General features: G+C 48.0%; 1 long non-coding RNA gene across 1 annotated transcript; it reads right to left on the reverse strand.

The window, feature by feature from the left end:
* Positions 1–2,226: 2,226 nt before the first annotated feature.
* Positions 2,227–6,822, reverse strand: LOC125753182 (uncharacterized). Its single transcript, XR_007404356.1, has 2 exons — positions 4,731–6,822; positions 2,227–3,671 (listed from the first exon to the last, which is right to left on the reverse strand). It is a non-coding gene; the product is annotated as an uncharacterized LOC125753182 (long non-coding RNA).
* Positions 6,823–7,335: the final 513 nt, after the last annotated feature.

The following is a 7,335-nucleotide window of genomic DNA, read 5'->3' on the forward strand; positions in this document are numbered from 1 at the left end:
AGAGAGTTTTTCAGTCTCAAGGCTTGCATGGAATGAGTGCCAGGGAAGCTGATAAGCTGATGTGGTTCTGATTGTGACCTGTTGGACTGGTGGCTCATCCAACCTGGATTTTGTAGTAAGAGCAGCTTGAAGCGTCAAGGAAACCAGACTCCCTTAAGTACATTCTGGGGGCGCCTGGATGGTACAGTCAGGTATCCCACTCGTGGTTTCACTTAGATCAAGGCCAGAGTCAGGGCTCCATGCTCCACAGGGAGTCCGCTTGAAAATTTTATCTGCTCCTCCCCCCATTCATGCATATACATGCACTTGTTCTCTCTCTAATAATTAGTCTTTTTTTTTTTTTTTTAAGTATGTTCTGTTCTAGCTACCCCAACCCCACCCACCAGGAGTGGCAGGATAAGAGGTTTTGAGCCCAGTCTTCTGACAAGCTGCATCCATCCTGCTCCTTGTCTGTGTTCTGTCCTTGGTCACCTTGCAAGATTGAAGCCCCAAGATGCCACCTACCTCTCTTGTCCCTTCATCCACAGCTTTTTTTTTTTTTCAAGAAAATTTTTTTTAATTTTTATTTCTTTATGATAGTCACAGAGAGAGAGAGAGGCAGAGACATAGGCAGAGGGAGAAGCAGGCTCCATACACCGGGAGCCCGACGTGGGATTCGATCCCGGGTCTCCAGGATCACGCCCTGGGCCAAAAGCAGGCGCTAAACCACTGCGCCACCCAGGGATCCCTCATCCACAGCTTTTGATTACTGCCCTTGCCTTTCCACCACTACGTATTAACAACCATTCTCTGACTTCCCTGCCCAGACTGACATGCCCTGTCATCTGGCTGTGTTTCCTCTGCCTAGACAAGTTTTGTCTTCATCAGAGACTTTAGTGTTCTCATGAACATGCTCTCCATTCCTTGCCTTCCTCCTCTTCAGAGATTTCTCCCACTTGAGCCCCCCCACCCCCAATCACACTGAGGATCTTTCCCTTTTGAGTCCTTTTTGATGCATACATGTTGCTTTCCTCCACTTTCAGTGGAGGGGACATGGGTTGACCACAGTGCTTTGGGGATCTTCCCCTTTTTCTTGCTCAATTTGTAGTTTTTGGTTTTGTTTTGTTTTGTTTAAGATTTTATTTATTCATGAGAGACAGGCAGAGGGAGAAGCAGGCCCCATGCAGGGAGCCCAATGCAGGACTTGATCCTGGAACTCCCAAGATCACACGCCCTGGGCTGAAGGCAGGCACTAAACCACTGAGCCACCCAGGGATCTCCAAATCTGTAGTTCAGTTGACAAGGCCCTGCTGTCATACTCCAAAACTAGGCCCATGGGTTGGCCAAAGTGATTGGCTTAGAAGCAAGTGACCAAAATCGAGCCAGTGAGCCTCAGGCCAGGGGGGACTTTGGGGCAAGAGAAGCCCTTGTTTTTCTAATACTAAAGCCAGAAAATAGCAAGTGTGGTGGTGGTGGAGGAGGAGCAGGGAGTATACTTGACAGAATGAAACCAACAAGGAAGAAAGTTCATCTAAAAGATGGAACAAGAGGGCAGTCAGGGTGGCTCAGAAGTTTAGCGCCACCTTCGGCCCAGGGCGTGATCCTGGAGACCTGGGATCAAGTCCTGCATCAGGTTCCGTGCATGGAGCCTGCTCCTCCCTCTGCCTGGGTCTCTGCCTCTCTCTGTGTGTCTCTCATGAAAAATAAAAATAAAATATTTTAAAAAATAAAAGATGGAGCAAGAAAACATGGTGTTTTCTCCCAAATTTAAACTGAACAGGGATCCCTGGGTGGCGCAGCGGTTTGGCGCCTGCCTTTGGCCCAGGGCGCGATCCTGGAGACCCGGGATCAAATCCCACTCGGGCTCCCGGTGCACGGACCCTGCTTCTCCCTCTGCCTGTGTCTCTGCCTCTCTCTCTCTCTCTCTCTCTGTGTGACTATCATAAATAAAAAAAAATAATAATAAAATTAAAAAAAAAATAGGGATCCCTGGGTGGCGCAGCGGTTTGGCGCCTGCCTTTGGCCCAGGGCGCGATCCTGGAGACCCGGGATCAAATCCCACATCAGGCTCCCAGTGCATGGAGCCTGCTTCTCCCTCTGCCTGTGTCTCTGCCTCTCTCTCTCTCTGTGACTATCATAAAAAAAAAAAAAAAAGATATTAAAATTAAAAAAAATAAAAATAAACTGAACATATCCAGCAGTTCCACTCCTGAGTATATGCCCACCAGAAATGAAAGGGACTCAACATATTTGCACATTCCGGTTTATTATAGCAGCATGATTCACAATAGCCAAAAGGTGGAAGTAACCCAAGTGCCTGCCGATGGATGAATGCATAAACAAATTGTGACATATGCAGACAACGGAATCTTAAATATTATTCAACTTAAAAAGAGAAAGACATTCTGACATATGCTATAACATGGATGAACCTAGAGGATGTTAAGTAAGCCAGACACAGAAGGCTAACTACTGTATATAACCACTCGTACAAAGTCTCTAGAAGAGATGTGTGGAGGCAGGAAGTAGAATGGTGGGTGCCTTCCAGAGGAGTTGTTTGTGTTTAATGGGGACAGTTTTTGTTTGGGAAGAAGAAATAGTTCTGAAAAATGGAGGTGGTAATGTGTGTACAAAAGTGTGAATAATGTAAATGCCACTGAGCTGTATACTTAAAAAATGATTTGGGTGGTCATTTTTATGTGTATTTTACAGTGATGTTGTTTTTTTTTATTTTTAAGATTTTATTTATTCACGAGATACACAGAGAGGCAGAGGGAGAAGCAGGCTCCGTGCAGGGAGCCCGATGCAGGGCTCAATCCCAGAACTGTGGGATCATGCCCTGAGCCAAAGGCAGCCACTCAACCGCTGAGCCACCCAGGCATCCCTACAGCGATATGTTTTTTAAAAGATTTTATTTATGGGGCACCTGAGTGGATCAGTCTGTTAAGTATCTTCCTTCAGCTCAGGTCTTGATCTCGAGGTCCTGGGATTGAGCCCCACATCAGGCTCTTTGCTCAATGGAGAGCCTGCTTCTCTCTCTCTCCCTCTGCCCCCCACTCCACTCATGCTCGTGTGGTCTCTCTAAATTTAATTTTATAAATATATTTGAGGGTGCAAGTGCATGCACGTGTGGGCAGGGGGAGGAGTGGAGGAAGAGAGAATCCCAAGTAGGCTTCTGCCATGCAGGAGTTGAATGCAGGGCTCCGTCTCACTACTGTGAGATCATGATCTGAGCTAAAACCAAGAGTTGGATGCTCGGCCAACTGAGCCACCCAGGCGCACCAACAATATTTTAAATTAAAAGAACAAGATTAGGGATCCCTAGGTGGCGCAGCGGTTTGGCGCCTGCCTTCGGCCTAGGGCGCGATCCTGGAGACCCAGGATCGAATCCCACATCAGGCTCCCGGTGCATGGAGCCTGCTTCTCCCTCTGCCTGTGTCTCTGCCTCTCTCTCTCTCTCCCTCTGTGACTATCATAAATAAATAAAAATTTTAAAAAAAATTATAAAAAAAAATAAAAGAACAAGATTAAAAAAAAAAAAAAACAAGATTAGGGGATCCCTGGGTGGCGCAGCGGTTTAGCGCCTGCCTTTGGCCCAGGGCGCGATCCTGGAGACCCGGGATCGAATCCCACGTCGGGCTCCTGGGATGGAGCCTGCTTCTCCCTCTGCCTGTGTCTCTGCTTCTCTCTCTCTATCATAAATAAAATAAAAAAAAAGAACAAGATTAAAATAAATAAATAAATAAATAAATAATAAATAAAATAACAAGATGTAGTCAAAGTGAAGCCAAGTCATGACCACATCAGTTTGAGCCCTAGGACATTAAAGCATGGGGAGAAAAATAAATAAATGAATGAATGAATGAAAGAAAAGAAAGAAAGAAAGAGAAAGAAAGAAAGAAAAGAAAAGAAAAGAAAAAGAAAAGAATGGGGGGGAGGGGATCCCTGGGTGGCTCGGCGGTTTGGCGCCTGCCTTTGGTCCAGGGTGCGATCCTGGAGTCCCGGGATCGAGTTCCACGTCGGGCTCCCAGCATGGAGCCTGCTTCCTGCTTCTCCCTCCTCCTGTGTCTCTGCCCCTCTCTCTCTCTCTCTCTCTCTCTCTCTCTCGTAATAAATAAATCTTAAAAAAAAAAAAAAAAGAAAAGAAAACATGGGGAGAAAAATTGGCATGGCCACACAGGGATGTTGACATACGGGCCAAGTGTATATAGGACCCCAATCACCTGGAGTTCATCATCTTCACCTGCCAGGGCCCTCTTGGCCTGAAATTCCTGGTGTCCTGGTTCTTGCTCTCATCTCTCAGAGTGGCTAGCTACCTGTGGCTTTGGCCTGCTGGGTCTCCCTTCCCTCTTTGTTGTTAGAACCAAGGCTTCCCTTGGGTAGCCACCACTTCCCCACGGTATTTCCAACAGCCAAGCCTCTGCCTTGGATCTGGCCGATCAGAACCCTCTCTTCTTTCCTGGTCCAATAACTGGGACAGAGATGGCCAAAGAGGAACACCTGGGTGGCCCAGGGGTTGAGCGTCTGTCTTTGGCTCAGGGCATGATCCCAGTTTGGGGATCGAGTCCCTTATCGGGCTTCCTTCGAGGAGCCTGCTTTTCCCTCTGCCTGTCTCTGCCTGTCTGTCTCTCAAGAATGAATGAATGAATGAATGAATGAATAAATAAATAAATAAATAAATAAAATTATATGTATATATATGAATAAGTAAAATAAAAGATGGCCAAAGAATAGGCAGCTTTGGGACTTACCTCCAGTCATCTGAGAAAGAAAAGGTCTTCAGGCCGCTGGGCTGGGTGGGTGAGAGTGTGGGATATACACTTTGATGTGTCTTTTCACACCTTCATTCATTCAAGCATCCTGTCACCTCCGTCTTTGCACTGGCCATATCCTCTGCCTGAAATGCTCTCTTCCCTCAGGTATTCAGAGCTCCCTCTCTCACTTCTAGCTCTCTGCTCCAGCTGCTTTATTTTTCTTCAAAGTGTCTATCATCACCTGTAACATAGTTATTATTTGTCTCCCTTGTTAGAGAGTAGGGAACATGGTTCTATTTCACCATGGCTTGGAGCCCTCAGCAAGTAAGTGCATGAATAGGTCACCCACCACACCTCGCCCCCATTGTGCCCAAATCAGTCCGACCCCATGGACAGGAGCCAAATAGGAACTCCCCATTTCCCTTAAGCCACTTTTTTTTTTTCTTTTAAGCCACCATTTTTTTCAATGAAGGTATACTGTGATCATTTAAGTCTACATTTTTAACTGTTACAGAACTTGACAGAACTGGAAGACTATCTTTTCGGTCTGTTAGTTGCCTGAGCCACTTTGTTTTCTTCCAGCCTGTAACTAGCCAGCACACTTGTGCCTGCATGTCTCCTTGCGGATAGGGCAGCGGTCTCCCTCCCATTGGCCTGCCCACATCAAGTATTCTGAATCTGTACCCCCACAGAGTTGCAAACCACAGAAATGAATGCCCGCCAACCAAGCAGAAAAGAGCTTGGGTATAGCCTGGTGGTGATACCATCTGGAGGGTGGGAGGAGCTGGCCTTGAAGCTATGCGGCCAGGAGCTGCTGCTGGGGATACAGTGAACAAACCATCCCGTGGCCCTGCCTGCATGGAGCCAACCTAGCTGGGGAGGCAGGTGATAAATAACAAGCAAAGTAGTGGCGAGTGCAATGAACAAAAATAAAGCGAGGTGGTGATGTGGGGCTGGGGCAGGTGCAATTCTAAGTCGAGCAGTGCACAGGGAAGTTCCGGGGGAGCCAAGGGACTGAGGCCAAGCTGGTTGCTGGGAGATGAGCCTTCCAGGCAGAGGGAACAGCCAGTACAAAGTCCCTGAGGTTGACAGTGCTTGTGGAAGGAGCAGCAAAGAGGCCTGAGGGGCTGGAAGGAGGCCAGCTGGGAGGAGGGAGGGAGGACCATCCAAGAAAGGGTGGGATGGTCCTGCAGGGCAATGGAGACCTTGGCTTTCACCCTGAGTTCTTCAAAAGCTGTGGGCTTGTTTGGGGCAGCAGAAAGCTAGCATTCCTACATCTCCCCTTGCATATGCCCTCAAGCCCCTGCTCCCCTTTGTCAATCCTAAACTAAATCCACTGCTGGCACTTCACACCTCAGTGAGTTTGGAGGAGAAAAAACCCACAATCCTTTTTTAAAAATATTTGAGGTAGGAGGGAGAGGGAGCAGCACACTCCCTGCTGGGCAGAGAGCCTGATGCGGGACTCGATCCCAGGACTGACTCTCAGATCATGATGTGAGCCAAAGGCAGACGTTCAACCGACTGAGCCACCCAGGCATCCCAAACCCCACAATCCTAACATTGCTCATTCATGCAGCACTCTCCCAATTTTTCACACCTTGTTACGTCTTCCAGCGTGCCTGCACGCTCTGCCCTGCGCTGATGTCCTCCTTACTGCACTAGAAAATAGTCACTGCATTCATTTCTTCCCACACTAAAGCCAGGAGCGCTTGTGCCCACACTTCCTGCTTTCCACTTAGCTCCAGAAGCCACGACTCTCTGGCTCTCCCCTGAGTTCACCTTTTTCCCTTCTCCCCAGAGCTCAGACCTCACCTCTCTCTTCACTTACTCCCCAGGTGATCTCAGCCAGCCCCATGATTTCAAAGACCGTCAAAACACTCAGGCACCTGAGTAGCTCAGTCGATTAACGGCCTTCAGCTCAGGTCATGATGCCGGGGTCCTGGGATAGAGCCAGGTGTCCAGTTCCCTGCTCAGTGATGGAGTCTGTTTTTCCCTTTCCCTCTACCCTCCCGCCCCAGATTGCTCTCTCAATCTCTAATAATAAAGTCTTTTTTTTTATTTTTTTAAATTTATTTTTGATAGTCACAGAGAGAGAGAGAGAGAGTGGCGGAGACACAGGCAGAGGGAGAAGCAGGCTCCATGCACCGGGAGCCCGACATGGGATTCGATCCTGGGTCTCCAGGATCGCGCCCTGGGTCAAAAGCAGGCGCCAAACCGCTGCGCCACCCAGGGATCCCATAATAAAGTCTTTATATATATTTTAAAAGACGATCAAAAACAGTCTCGATTAAATGCCTCCAGCCAAGAATTCTCCCATAAAGTACTAACACACACATCCAACCGCCTATGTGACCACTTCCCTTGGAGATTATGTATAAAGCACATCCAAAATAAACCTACCTGCCCAGACCCCTTCAGCTCTAGCGTCTCTCTGCACCCTTGCCAGGGCTGTGTGGGCTTTTGCACAACTGCATGCACACCAATTCTTCAGACAACTACTACCGTGGGCTCTGGATCACATTGCCAACATACTCAAGAGGATCAGACTGGATCACACTGGACACTTGCCCACCCGCTCAGGAGAACCAGATGTGCCTGGGAT

Source organism: Canis lupus, chromosome 20 (genome assembly GCF_003254725.2).
Source record: "Canis lupus dingo isolate Sandy chromosome 20, ASM325472v2, whole genome shotgun sequence".
In the NCBI taxonomy this organism is placed as follows: domain Eukaryota; kingdom Metazoa; phylum Chordata; class Mammalia; order Carnivora; family Canidae; genus Canis; species Canis lupus.